Source organism: Miniopterus natalensis, chromosome 17 (assembly GCF_054644295.1).
Source record: "Miniopterus natalensis isolate mMinNat1 chromosome 17, mMinNat1.hap1, whole genome shotgun sequence".
NCBI lineage: Eukaryota > Metazoa > Chordata > Mammalia > Chiroptera > Miniopteridae > Miniopterus > Miniopterus natalensis.
This window is the reverse complement of record NC_142097.1, coordinates 43,389,052-43,402,025: the sequence shown is the minus strand read 5'-3', so window position 1 is coordinate 43,402,025 and position 12,974 is coordinate 43,389,052. Positions and strand designations below refer to the sequence as shown.

Below are 12,974 nucleotides of genomic sequence, written 5' to 3'. Positions count from 1 at the left end.
TCCCCTTGTTACCTTTGGACTTGGTGGCGCCCAGACTGTATTACATAACAGAGAAGTGTCCACTGTGAGTTGGAACGTGTGGGGCTCAGGGGACAGTCCCACGCGGGTGTGGATTCACAGGCCTCCCTCATGAGTCACATTCCTTTCCTTCGCCATCCCTTTTAATTAAGGTGACAGACACGCCAGGTGGCCCGGGACAGTTTCGGTTTATGCCTGTTGGGCCAAGATGCTTATTAACAACCCTCTTCTCACTCTCAGACTGGGGGCTGGTGGTAAATTCTCGGGGCTCTGGTTTGTAACGCGGGAGGGTGAGGAAGACAGAGCGCCTCCGCGGGCGTGGACCCCGAGAACCCACCGGGCTCAAAGGGGAAGCAGGAACAGGGGGACGCCACATGCCACGCCCTCGAGAGGGCTGACTGCTGGGCCACCTTAGGGGCGCCGAGCAGCCACACGCCCGCAGTTGCGGGGCCCTGGGTCAACCAGCCGGAGCCAGGTGGACCTGTAGGCCACTCAGGATGGCGCGACTGATAAACTCAAATTTCTTTCTGCATCCGGTTGACCCTGAAGCTGACTGAGACGAAGCACTTGCCTCGCTGCCCTGGCCTCCAAGCCTTAGGCCTCCTGGTCGTTGGTTTGAGAGAATGGCAGTAGCAGCCTGGGCAGGGGCCCCACCATCGGCCAGGCTGGCCTTGTTATCAGGGTCCTCTCACCACTAGAGGCCGTTCCACATAGCTGCCCACCTGCAGTGACAGGAAAGAAGAGGGAAGCACTGGGCCATAGTCTTAAGGAAGCCTCAAAGATCTGATGCCCCCAAATTAAACCCGCTCCCTCCAAGTCCGCTGTAAATAAAAGGGCTTTCTAAATCCCTCAGCCCTGCCGAACATTTCTGCCTGCACATGGCCAGGGCCACTACAGGGCTGGGTTTTCTTGAGCAATTTGTTGGTGACAGGCCAGCTCCCGGGAAAACTCTTACCCAGGACTTGCTCTGGGAAGTCATTCCATAATCCATCAGCTCTGTCTGAAAGCTGCGGACCTCATCGATCACCATTAGGCTGTCAAAACAAGTCACTCAGCCAGTGAGAATAGCTTCTTGGAGCTTTTAAAATTACCAATCTTTTGCAAAGATGCCGGTTGGGTTTCTGCATTACCCCCAAAGTGCCTGTGCATACAGACTCCTTCAGTGGCATTTACCGCAGAGGACAGAGGAAGACTCGGAACCGCTGGGTAGAGGGCCCTCGACAGACCCAGAGGTAACCAGTTATGGCAGATGAAGAAGATGCGTAAGACTTAATTTTGTCAAGATGGGGCACTGGCCTGGAATCCCTGTCCAGAGATTCCCAACGCCGAGCCCAGCCCCCACACACATCCACGGTGGGTGGGTGAGCAGGGGGACGAGCCTTACAGTCGGCGACTGAGGGCCCTGCTGGGTGGCTCCTTGGAGACGAGAAGAGGCTACGGGAAGCCTGTGAACTCCGAGATCATTGGAACACGCTGTTACCGACAAAAGGGTCCCTTCAAATTCTAAATCGAAAGCCCTGACTTTTTAGCAAATTTATGGCTGTGCTAGTTCTCAGACTTGTAAACACGATGTAGGAACGGTGGTAAAAATATGAGATTTTCGTTTTACTGGGGCCCAGGAACCATGGGCCGAAGACCAGGCCCATCAGGCAGCCACCCGAGGACTCGGTGTCCTGGACACACGAGCCTCTCTTGCTCGCCTCCAGAGCTTTGAGCTGCTTCCACCTGGAATGTCTTTCCCCAGCGTCCACCCTCTGGAATCCTGCCCCATCCCTACTTGTTAAGTTGTACTGGATGCAAAAGTCAGCAGGAATTCCTTCCTCCGGTTCGGGGGCCAGGTTTGCTCAGGCTGTGACTACAGCTCCCATTACTGCATGGTGCAGGGGTCCCTCGGGCGCACCAATTCCCTCCAGCAGAGCCCCCAAATGCATCCTGCAAGTTGTTACAGGGCTTAAGAACATGTAAGGTCGAAATGTCTTCATTCCTTTCTGTTACTTTTCTTTGCCACCCAATGAGCCGACCCCCACGCAGGCCTTGATTGAGGATTTCAAATCCAGTGTTCTGCTCCATCTGCCAAGGACGCTCAGATACTTGGAAAGTGTCTCCTGGGCCCTCCCCACCGGGATTTTGTTCCTTTTTACTTAGGAAACAAGGGCTGACTTTCTGGGTTTTGGGAAGAGGACACACTGCTTTGGTTGCAACAACAGGCAGGGTCATCAGAGCGGACCATGTCCCTTTTCTTGGAGGTGGGCAGCCTCAGTGAAGGGCTGTAGCTCCCTAGAGTGAAGGCCCCGAGACCCCTCGACACGCACACACTCAGCCAAGGACAAGGGTGTGATCCTCAAAGGGGCCTGAAACAAGCAGGGCCACCGATGAGCTTGCCCTGATGCAAATATAGCTGCCAAAGGCCAACCCAAGGGACCTGGAGCTCTAGGGAAATCACACAGCTGTGCATACACCCTGCCTGCCGTTCCCGATGGAAAAAACCCACATTCACATTTACCAGTTTATGTGTAGCTGGTGGACGGTCAGACGTGGGAAGGAGCTGGGAGGGGGCAGTGTTCTGGAGTGAATGACTAAAATAAGTGACAATGGGCAAAGCAGGAAAGCAGCTCCGCACCTCCACGGTGTGTGGCTGTGAGCCCGAGACGGCTGCAGGGACTCGCTGGTGTGTCTGAAGTCGGAGCCTGACTTCTGGAGGGGGCGGCTTCTGGGATGGCTGTGACAGTGTCATTTACCACAGATATTCAGGTGGCCACACAACCAGCGTGGTAAAAAGCTCTCTCAGTGAGATGGCCCGACACACGCATCTACCTCCTTGGAAGGGCTTTTGCCAATTTTATCTGCACCCACACTTAGCAGCCAGGACTCTCTCCTGGAACCAGGGAGCTTGTGCCCAGAGCGTTGCAGGCCTATGGGGAGCAGAGGTTGTGTTTACAGCAGAGCCAGGGGCAACCGTGGCATAAATAAAAATACAGTAGAAGAATGTCTCATGTTTCACTCTGCTGCTCTCACAGGAAGCACGGGGGCCTTAAGCATCTTCATTTTCATGTTGGTTTTTTTAAATCTTCATTTTTTAATTAGTTTGTCCCAAACACAGCAGCCACCTCGGCCCGGCAGGACGTCAGGGGTGGGCGAGTGCAGAACGCTCGGGTGTCCCTCTGCTTCCAGATCCAGCCTATGACCCAGAAGGCGCCCCCCGGAGAGCTGGGGGGGAGGCGAAGGGGCAGGGAGAGAAGCTGGCGCGGTTTCCCAGCTGCGTCCCATGGGCAGGGGCGGCGCTGGCCTCTCAAGGACACTGGGAAGGTGACGGGGAAACCCTGCTGGGAGAGGCAACGATAGCTGGCAAGTCGCCCGTACCATTCCCAAAACATAACTCGTTTGTTTCACGTATTTTTAAAATTCCAACATAAAGCCTCCTTCTATGTCAAAACTTAAAGTGTGCTGAGGTTTAAGCACCAATTTTAGGCCTGTTTTTACACATGTAGACACCGATATCCACCCTGTGGATAGAGATAAGGACCTCTCCCCAGAGCTCCCGTACCCCTGCCCCACCTGCGTCCCAGTTCCCAAAGAACCCATTTTCTGACCTCTGTCACCAGTAACCTTGGCCTGATTTTGACTGTATAAACGAAATCACAGTACGCCAAAACCTGCTTCTCCCTCGCTCATCAAAACATCACAAGCTCCTTTCCACTGTACCGTAATTTATTGATTTACCCTTTTTGTCTCTGATTACTTCCAGTTTGGGCTAATTTTGAGAATTAAATATCAAGGACACAGCAGGTTTGCTGCTGGCTCCCCACACACCATCCTGTCCTCACTGGCCACTTTCATAACCAACTGTGCGTGATCAGGGCTCTCTGACAGGAAACCGAACACTGTCCCCACCGAGACAATTGTTTTCTTACAGTCCCATGATACAGGCCACTTCCTCTCCCTGCAGTCTGGCCACCAAAAGGTATTTCCTCTTGGAGCTCAGTCAAGGGTCTAATTACCCCCACAGCCCAGCGGTCCGGAGCGCCGTGTTCTCATACAGGAACCCTTCTTCGGTCCTCCTTGGAAGACAAAGAATGTTCCTCAGTGGGAGCCAAGTAAACAAGTCCACTCCTCTATTCTGGGTAGCACGACAGGAGTTAAAAGGCGAGGCAGTTTGCAGGAGCCAGTTCCAGCTATTGTGCTGTTTGTACAGGAAGTTCGGGACCGAGGAGCACAGGGTACGCCAAGGAAAATATCTGCAAGCTGACGAATGGTGAATTACGAGACCACTTTCCAAAAATGTGCAGGTTAGGATACCAGTATTTTATGCACTTGGTTAATACAGTGGCTGACAATCTGCTGACCCACAGTGAAACTGGGGACTCTGAGGGCTGGGAATGAGCAGTGCTAGAAAATCAAACAGGCCAAAATGGAGCCCCTTTTGCTCAGCCACGTCAGCAAACCAAAGCTTCATAACCAAGCTAACTGCTATTGCAGCCTCTCCCAGGAGTGGAATTCCTAACCAATTAGTCTGGAATTTCTTGATCAATACTAGTTAGGTGACCTGCCTGACAAGGCCCCTGCCATTCCCTTCCCTGAAGACCTGGCCTAAAAAGATATCCTTTCTTTGCTTTTGCTAATAACTCCTCTGCCCCACTCTCTGCCTATAAAAACCTTCCAGTTGTCTAACCCTCAGAGCTCTTCCCAGCTGTTGGATGGGATGCTGCCCAGTTCATGAATCACTTAATAAAGCCAATCAGAGCTCCAAATTTACTTGGTTGAATTTTGTCTTTAACAGTAGACACTAAAAAAACAAACATAAAAAAAAAAAAACAGTAGACACTAAGTACTTGTGGATTACTGTTCCTTTTAGAATACGCCACGTGGCAGCATCCACTTCCAAGGCCAGGTACAAAAAATAAATGCTACAGGAAGTAAACAGAAAGCAGGCTTTCAGCAGTTAGTCTCAGCTCGCTCTCCTTCAAAGGGAAGCAGAGAAACAATCTGATTAAACATCCTTTACTTCAGTGTCATTTTTTTCTTGGGATGATCATGGTTTGGACAGAATGGAGATAAAATGTCATTTGGAATGTGAAACGACACCTCTATATAATAATCTCCTAAAACTGGGGCCCCAGGCCTCTGACCCTGCTTGATTTCACTCACCTGTGTGTGTGCAGGCAGGAGTATGTGGGGCAGAGGAGTGAAAACAATGACATGAGTGTCAACCCCAAGCTGTCAGGTTCAGAGGTTGTGGAATGAAACCGATCAGCAAAGGCCCTTTCTCAAAGGGCCTTCCAGGTGTCACTGACACAGCTGGAATGCTCCAAAGAAAAGCTTGAAAACCAACTCAACTGTCTGCACATATAAGACCTTTATAAATACTGCAAATTAGCCTGTATGCTGCTAGCAAGGAAGTAAAGAGCAGCACCTTTAATTCCTGGAGTCACCCAAGACCCTCAGTACGAGGTCACGGCTGAATCCCACAGCACTGGGAGGGCTTCTGGCCTGGTTTACAGAGCTGTGTTTCCCTCTCTCTCCTTCTATGTCTTTACTAACTGGGCATTACAGAGAGTGGAAACATATACTCTGTATTTTAAATACTTTAATATTTTTATGTGTTGTTAACTTAAAACCAGCTGAACAAGACTCATTTCATTTTATGTGGTTGTAAGAGTCAGGCATGGCCACATTCAAACGCAGCACTCTCTGGCTGCGGGACTCTGGCAGACTGTCCCTATGCCTGGCCCTCTCTACCTGTGAGGTGCTGAAAAGAATGACAGCGGCCGAGACACCTGTTCTGAGCAAATGCAGTGGAAGTGAAGTACCGGGCCTCACCTTGCCCGGTGTGGGTTAGGTGGTCTTTAGGGAAAGCTAATTTTTTTTTTAACCCTCACCTGAGGACACGTTCACTGATTTTTAGAGAGAGAAGGGAGAGAGAAACATCGACCCGCTGCCTCCTGGACCCACCTGGGGCAATGCTTCAACCACCGAGCAACACTGGCCAGGACTGGAACCTGATTTTTTTGGTAACTCTGCCCCCCCACCCCCACCCCCGGGGGTCTACAGCTCAAGTGGCTGAGTAAATTGAGTCTTCATCCTGCCCCAGAATCTGGTCATTAAAACTTGCCACACCAGCTGCTTTCCCGAAAACACAGGTGAGGACTCCCTGGTGGGTACTTACAGGCCTGGGGGATTCAGGAACTCGCAAGTGATGCGAAACCACCTGCTGGCTGGACAGAGTACTCACAGGGGACCGCCGCTGCCCGGAGGCGAGGGCGGAGCGGGAAGCTCAGGACTGAGGGGAAGTGGGGTGGAAGCTCAGGACCGAGGCCGGAGCCTACTTCTCCCGACTCGGGCCGGATCTGAGTCATTTCAGCTTCCCCTTCTTTGGGTGATTCCCTTTCTAAACTTAGATTTAAAAAGGCAGGTAACAGGCTCCAGAACGAGGTCTTCTTGTTTTGTCTTCTGAACTCCCCTTATCTTCCTAAAAAGCAGAACCTCCCCAAAGAACTCAATGTCATAAATCCCCTCTGGGAGGACTGACGCGCCTCACTGGAGAAGACACAGGTACCGTCACAGAACAGCCCGCACCTAAGCCCACCACCTGAGAAATGTCCAGAGCAGAAAGTGCCCGTCCTCACTCCTCGGTGTGGTCCCCAGACCAGCAGTGCTGGAGCTGGTGAGAGATGCAGAGTCCCAGGCCCCGGCCTAGCCTTGCAACCCCAGAACCTGCACCTGATAAATCCAGGGGATTCATGTGTACTGCCTGGGAAAGCAATGAACTCGGCAACAGTTTCATTTATGTTCTTAAAACAAAATGCAATAGGACGGGCCTTCTCGACCAAGTCAGATGGGACATAGGTCAAAAAGAGGGGCCATAAAATAAAAATGTCTAAACCAGGCTTGGGACAGCCCTTTTTGCTTGACATAATTCATACCCTCCTTCTGGCATGAGACTGGCATCCCTGATACAATCTGTAAGTTTTCTGGGAAATGAGTTACCCACCTGCCCAGAGGACTGTCAGGATCTTTAGCCAGCAGTTCTTTCTGTTTAGCCTGACAATGATAATCCAGCCTTTATTTTCCTATAAAACATCCCTACCTAAAAATGAACTTCTGGGTTCGCCTACTGGGGCCTTTCCCCTGACACTCGAGATCAGAACAAAACTTTAACATATACTCCTAACTAAATGCTCCAAAGTCCTCTCTCCCTCATAGAAGGAAAAACTGGGTTAGATTGCTCACTGTGGTGGACTCAAGAGCAGTTACGCCGAGGCTACCAGGACATGTGGGAAGAATTAGTGGGAGGTTCAAAGAAAGCCCAGCCAAGAAACAGCAAGACAACTGAGGGTAACAAGAAGGAAACGCAGAGAAGCTGCCGCGCCAGGTGCTGGGGGTCCTGCTGGATGCACAACATAAACACTGACTGCAACTGAAACAGACACAGTTGGAGGCTGTACTGGGAGGATGGGGAGGGGAGGCAGAGGGAGGCCAGTGGAGCCCAGCCTGAATCCACCAGAAGGCAAGTCAGCAGGCAAAGGTGAGATGAGTCAAAGGGAGCAGCACATAGCCTGCTGCTTGGAAACGGGAAAAACAGTGAACTTGGAGACTGAGCTAGCGAGCTGAAAACGACTCCCTGCGGGGAGGACTGCAGGACACGGGGTGGGTGGAGCAGGCGACTGTTCACTGTCAGGCTCTGCATCCTACGAACTTTTAGCACTAGTGCAGTGTTACTTTAGGAAAAAATTATAAACAACAAGCAGTGGTTTACAGTTAAAACCACCAGAGGAAGTGTTTCCTTCTGACTTAATATCTTTTTACCTCCCTCATTACCTTTCAAAGGGCTGGAGAAACTTGGAACAGAGATTGCACATTCGTGAAGGCCACTTACAGAGCTCTGCCCGTAATTCACAGGGACGCAGGCCAGAAGTTTCACTTAAAAAACTCACTGGGGACAGACAGCCTCCAGTGGAAATCAGCATTAAAAACCGACTCTTGGTTTTGTTAACAAGGTTCTGTTGTTCAAAAGAAGTGTGCATCTTATTTTAAGTCCGTGCAACATCTAAATGTTTTGCTGAGAGTGGATACAGGGTTTCGTAACCACCACACAGCTGCATGGGCCAACAGGCCCGAGGGACACGTGACCTTCCAGCGACTCATGCGGCTCCACTTTAATTTGCAATGAAAGGACTAGTTTTCTGCTGGAGCTGCATAATTCATCTGAAAAAACATTAGGACGAATAATTGTTTTAAATGCATTCATTATGTGTGACCACATAAAACTGAAACAGGCTTCTACCTTGTAAGGGTTATAGGAGAATGTACTTCTTCTCTAGTCCTTGGATAGCAGTTTAAATAGTGACTTCAAAAAAACTTATCTACTCTGTTGGAATGACAAGCAAACACATGGTTCCTCCGAGGTGGACAAAGGCAGGAATACAAACAGTGCAGGAGGTGTTCATGGCACCACGGGGCTGAGGTCCCTGCCACTCTGAGGCAGGTAGGCACTCAGCAATCTCTCTGGCTTCACCTACAAGGTGAAGGGCACAAGTCTGCAGGAACTTTACCTATCATGCCTAAGTGTTGTTTTTCCATGTCATTCACCCAAGTTAGGATTCAACAGAGCCAAGAATAAGCCTCCTACAGCTGCCAAGGGAAAAAACACACTCCCTATGCAGAAATCTGGGACTGGCTCAATGGGCAAATCTGTCAGCACAGACAGAAAATCTTTCTAATGTAACCTACACTGTCAGGGGGAAAAATGGCCCTAAAAGATGAAAAAATGAGCTGACACTACTCATTGTAAAAGTCAAACTTTCCTACAAGGCCCTGCAAGACCTGGTCCCGTCCCCTCCAACCTTCCTTACAAACATCTCTTGCTCACACTCCTCTGTATTGGCTGGACTGGCTGCCTTGCACTGGCTGTTCCCTCGACCTAAAATACTTTCAAGCTGTCACATGACTTACTCCCTCACCTTAGGCTTTGGGGCCTTTCCTGACTACCCTACCTACAACTGTACACTCCACTGCGCCCCACCCTAGCCCTATGGTTTCCTTTTTCCCAGAGCACCCATCGTGTCACCTTCCCTGCACTGGAAGGGAAGCCCAATGGGGCTTCAATTTGACATCTGTTTAATCCATCAGAAAGCTGTCACCCAGGCTCGTAAACCAGAGAACTCTGAGCACTCCACTAAAAGTACACTTTCAGAGTCATAACCCTTTTTCCAGATCAACAGCACTTTCCTAACGTACGGCAATCAGGATTCTAAACAGTGCTGGCTTGAACAAACTTTGCTCGGTGTTGATACGTACCTTTCAAGTCCAAGTATGAGCAATGTCCTGGCCACCCTTAAGCCCTCTTAAACCCTTAACATGCTGGCCAGGACTTCAAATACCGGTATGTGTTGCATCGGACTCCTTACTCTCTACTCAAGCCGCACTGAGTGAAACCAGCTGTCGCCACCGGCAAAGAATCTCAATGAAAAGCTGCATTAGAACGTGCTCTCATCCCCCAGTGCCATGTCCCGGCCACGTCCCATGACCACATTTGGTTCACATGACACAATATGAACCATATGACACAATAAACACTTCTCAAGAACTGTATGCCACTGAGACACCCTGGCAGGTTCCAAAGAAAGAGCCCAACCCTGCAGATTAACTTCCTGCATAACTTTCCAGTGAAATAAGATCTTGGCTAAATTACCAATAAAAACCAAAAATCTTTGTACCAAGTTACAAGAGAGAACAGTCTGGTAACACTGCACCCTCTGATGGACAAAGAGAGAAGTTCAAGATTTTGACTTGTTATAGCTATCCTTTAAAATTTCACGTTTTCTACTCCAGGCTTTGTGTGTCCCATAGCAAATTTTTAACATTAAAAAGACTACTTCTGCCCAGCCGGTGTGGCTCAGTTGGCTGAGTGTCGTCCCACACACCAGGAGGTCACTGGTTTGATTCCTGGTAGGGGCACATGTCCGGGTTGTGGGCTCAATCCCCAGTAGGACTCATGCGGGAGGCGGCTGACCCATGTTTCTCTCTCATCGATGTTTCTCTCCTGCTCCCTTCCTCTCTCTAAAATAATACGAACATTTTTTAAAATTACTTCTTAGGGACCACACATTTCATTACCCGTTGCTACCACTTCTTTGAGAGACGACTCCTGTGTGCCTCAACCCTCCAACATAATCCAGAGGAACAAACATCATAAATGCTATGGCCCATTCATGATACACTGCAGCCTATTTTAACATGTGGTCTTTGGGGAAAACAAGTATGCCATCACCACACCCACACCAGTCAGGGAACATTCCAGGAGCCACACTTAGTGGCATCAGCCACATGAAAGATTCCCACGAGTCTCCTCCTGTGGGTTTTAGCTTCCCACCCACCACCCAGGAAGGAACCCAGCACATTGCCTTAGTGTGCAGGCAAATCAATGAAGACTGTGTCTTGGGGTGTGGTCCCGGAGAAAAGGGGTGGAGGTCAGATACTGGGCACAGAAAACATAGTGTGTACAAAGTCTCCTTAGAGTCTGACTCCATTTATTCATAGCCATACAAAACAGGGTCTTATGTAGGTCAGCCTTCAAAAATTATGTGGTCAGTGATTAAACCAAACAAACCTGGAAGGTGCTAAAACAAAACAATGACAGTTCAGGCCCAGAGGACCAGGCAGAATTGAAATTGGCAGATTTTCACCCAGTGCACAGGCCAATCTTCCAGTAAACTCACCTGCAAAGAAAGTACCCTTTGTCAGTCTTCATCCCACTTTGGAGTAGCCCAAACACTCAGAGAATGTACCAGTTAGTGCCACAAAGTACCCTCCAAAATCTAAACTCTGCTTTCCACCCAGAATACGATGTGGAAGGTGCCCTGTGGTGACCCTGCTTCCACCAGCCCCTTTTTTGCAAACATTGTTCTTTTGAAACTACAGATTTTCCCATGTCATTCTCATTTAAAACCCATGACCTCCCGTATATCCTTAGGAAAAAAACAAAATGCTCACGTGAGCCACAGGCCCTGTGCGACCCAGGCCCTTCCCTACCTTCCTTTTCAGCTTCTTTCCACACTGTTCTCCACCCTGCTTTCTCCCCAACCGTGGCCTTCTCTCAGTTCCTCCACCAGCCACACTTGCTAGACCACCGGGCCTTTGCACGTGCTGCCCCCTGGCCTTCCCGCCAAACTCCTATTCATCCTTCAGAGTCTAGCTCAAGGATCCCATCCTCAGGAATGCTTTCCCGTCTCCATCAGGCTCCTGGTGAGACCTGTTCTCATGGAAAACTGTGCCTTCCTTCAGAGGGTTCTCCTCACCCTCTAGAGCGCGGTAACCTACCCTCCTCTCTCCAACTGGGCGTAGCTCCGAGAACAAGGGACCGCAGGGCTTTTGTTCATCCGTATCCCTAACAGTTACTGGGGTGCCTGGCCAAAATACCCATCAACGTTTATTAAGGCCAACTCTGTTGGCAGATTTTTGGAAGCCACCTGCTCACTGGGACGGGCTACACCAGCCTCCGCCTCCCGGCGCCGGCCTTGTTTGCAGTATCATACATGATCATCAAACTGCTGCTAGGATGTTCACACCTGTTACTGCAAATTCAAACCCAGGAGGAGCTTCTCCCGGGGATTTGCTTTAGGTCAGGGGAGGGCTGCCTGGTACGAGGCCGCACCCGCGGCTGGGCAGGTTCAGCAACACAGGCGCCTTTCCCCCAGACCACGCGCCTCACGACACCCCGTCCCCAAGCCTCGCATACCTGGCTCCCCCAACCTGCGGCCACTTGGAAGGCTGTCACCGACCAGGAGTAGGACGCATTCGCGGTCGCACGCCTCGGCCCGGCGACTTCTCATCGCCTGAGGACCCCCTGCGGAAAGAAAGTCGTAGGAAGACGAGTCTCCTTCGATGTTTACACGCTCCCGGGGACCCGAGGCCTTTCTGGCGGCTGCGGCGCCTCCTGCAGCCGCTCACCTCAAACCTGGGGCCCCCCGCGGTCCCCGCCCCGCCCCAAGCGCTCAGCGGGCAGCCGGCCCTGAGGGCCCGGGCCCCACGCTGGGGCCTCCAGCCCCCGGCGGAGTTTCGCTGCCAGCCCGGGGCGGGGCCCGAGGCCGCCGGCCAGCGCCGGGGACAGCGACAGCCCCGCGTCAACCTGCGCGCCGGGACCCGGGACACGCGACCCGCCTCAGCCGAGCTCGAACATCCTCTCAGATTCAGTGACCACGCGACTCCCCATCCCGCCCACCGCCGGGCTCCTGGCGGGGAACACGCGCACTTCCGGCCGGAAGTGACGACTCACCATAGACGCAGCAAGCTAGAGGGTCGCTCGCCGCTTGGAAGCTGGGTCCTCCAAGGCCGTCTTAAAGGGCCGCAGCCCTCGAGATACTGGTTCATGGAGATGAACCCCTAGGCTGAGGGGAGAATCCTAGAGCACGAGAAGCAGCAGGGAGACGCGGTCTGTCGAAAGCCTGCTCGGTGCATGCATCAGAAATAAGAGGCAGGGAGGGAGGGACAGATGGACAGATGGAGCAAGAGCAGTAAATGTTAATGGTAGAATCTAAGTGGTAGGGATATGAGTGTTCCCTGTGCATTTTCCCCAAGTTTGCTGTATATTTGAGAATGTTCATAACAAAATGTTGGGGGGGAAAGAGTGCGGGAGGGGGGGCGGGTAGGCTTGAGCCCTGAAGGCTTAGTGAGCCTCATGGGCGTAGTAGAGGGAGCAGGACTGGTTGGGCTGATTTGGGCTGGTTCTGATCGCCTCCAGGTTTGGTCCGTGAGCTGCAGGGAGCTCCTGATGGGGAGGACAACATTTTAATCTTGCAAAAATATTTCACAGCAACTTAAATTGCCTATATTATGTCCACTCGGAGGTAAAAGAAAGAATGAAAAACTGGTCTGCACTCACACAGATCCAATTTCAGCCTCGGCCCTATGACTTGGGAGCTGAGCTGCCTTAGGCTTGTCGCCGAACCTCTCTGTTCCAG

The 12,974-nt window shown here is 51.3% G+C and overlaps 1 long non-coding RNA gene and 1 other non-coding gene across 2 annotated transcripts; both read right to left on the bottom strand.

Moving 5' to 3' along the window:
• Positions 1 to 10,508: 10,508 nt before the first annotated feature.
• On the bottom strand, positions 10,509 to 12,000 carry LOC107536612 (uncharacterized). Its single transcript, XR_001603165.2, has 2 exons — positions 11,753 to 12,000; positions 10,509 to 10,733 (listed from the first exon to the last, which is right to left on the bottom strand). It is a non-coding gene; the product is annotated as an uncharacterized LOC107536612 (long non-coding RNA).
• Positions 11,530 to 11,716, bottom strand: LOC148091316 (small Cajal body-specific RNA 16). The gene has a single exon (XR_015715939.1).
• Positions 12,001 to 12,974: the final 974 nt, after the last annotated feature.